We start from the raw sequence: 1,897 nt of genomic DNA on the forward strand, positions 1-1,897 counted from the left end.
CAGCACGTCTCCACACAGTAAACAAAACAAGCGTTTCCTAGCAACGACAACTGCGCTAAACACTGAGACGAAATAAATACACTTACAAGCTGCTTTTAATTTCTGCTGATTGACTGCTTCTCACAAACAGTATTTCTTTACACTGTTTTGCTGGCGCTTGAACACACTTTCCTGTTTATCACAACAAATGGCCAAGCAAAGCGCACGACACTGACAAGGAGATATTTCTTTCCTGATTCAGACAAGACAGCTTTTTTACTGGAAAAAAGGGATATTATGGATAGATGACTCGTATTTTAGTCAGAAGCAATGGTTTGAAGTTAAAAATGTCTTGATGGATTTGTTTGTTACAAACAAGCAGCTTTTTGCTTCACAAGATGTTATTTAATGGACTGGAGTTGTATTGCTTGTTTGTGGATTTTATTGTGATATTTTTATCTCTCATTTTGAGCTTGAACTCCCATTTTGATGGCATTCACTGAAGAGGATCCATTGGTGAGCAAGTGATGCAATGCAAAATTTCTCCAAATCTGTTCTGATTAAGAAACAAATTATATCTTGGATGGCCTGATAGTAAGTACATTTTTAGAAAATTTTTATTTTTGGGTGAACTATTCCTTTAAATAGCTAGTAATAGCTCTTAAAATGAACAGTGTTTCTGTTTGGGAATTCAAACCTTTTCTCTGCTGCAGATAAGGAAATATCTACAAGGTTTCCCTACAGACTTACTCCCTAACCATGGAGTGCATTAGCAGGGTTTGGTTTGGCATGTGTTGTGTGTATGTTTCTATGCACATAGCATCTGTTTCGCTTTGTTTCACATAATAATCCAACATTGCTATGGCTATCCCACCAAACTGTGCATAATTAATTTGAGGATTCATTACAGTGCCTAGTTTCTCAGGAGACTGGTGTGTTTGCGTGAAAATGCACAGAATACTTTATGTAAATAAGTCATTCAAAAGAGTCGATGTTCTTCTGCAGTGCTTTAACTGAAAAAGATGCTGAATTTATGGTTTTGAAAATTATCTTTCGAAACCACTGCTCAGGTTGTCCATAATAATCAAACCACCTATCGTCTTCAGCTGAAGTTACCCTGCTGTGGCACAAACATAAATCAAAAATATGCCTGACACTCTTCAAGTGGCACTCATAATATTTGAGAGAGAAGCAGGAAGGGTGGATTATCAGTCAGCTCTTTGTGTTGGACATTTTTGATATTTGGTTCAAAGTAGATGTTGAGAGCAGCTCAAATGCTCAAATACAGTGAAAAAAACAAGGAGCTTGATGCTTCATGATCAAAACTGAAGGATTTTTTTTTTACCAAAACATGCAAGCAAAAGTAAACTATGATCTGAACATTAAACAAATGTCTAATGTTCTTGAATATTCTCTCATTTTAACTTTGTTTGTTGTCCATAGATATACTAGCAGATATTTTATAAACATTACAATATATAATTGCATGTTGTGCAATTGCAATTTTTTACGATACAGGAAAAGATTACAGAAAGAGGTTTTACAGATGAGGGAAATAGAAAAAGTGTCAGCTTTTCTCCGAAGCATTTTTCCCTTATTCGTTTCAAAATAACATCTTACATAAAAATTACATTGCAAAAGTATTTTCCTTCCCAGTGGCTGAGGACTGAGCAGTGTGTGTGTGCGGAGGCAGGAGGAGACTATTTAAAAGCATTACAAAAACCCATTACTTACCTTCATGAAATCCTTAGAAGCAGATTGGATATGGAGCATGGTCATTTTCCATGGGATAACTTGATATACACATTGCACATGCAGGGCTAAGCTGGGTCCGGAGCAATGGCACACTGAGCTGATGGAAATATGGGTACTATTTTCTACCTTAATGTTGCAGCAGATGATTTATATTGGCTCATGG

This window comes from Sinocyclocheilus anshuiensis, unplaced genomic scaffold (assembly GCF_001515605.1).
Source record: "Sinocyclocheilus anshuiensis isolate Anshui unplaced genomic scaffold, SAMN03320099.WGS_v1.1 scaffold609, whole genome shotgun sequence".
In the NCBI taxonomy this organism is placed as follows: domain Eukaryota; kingdom Metazoa; phylum Chordata; class Actinopteri; order Cypriniformes; family Cyprinidae; genus Sinocyclocheilus; species Sinocyclocheilus anshuiensis.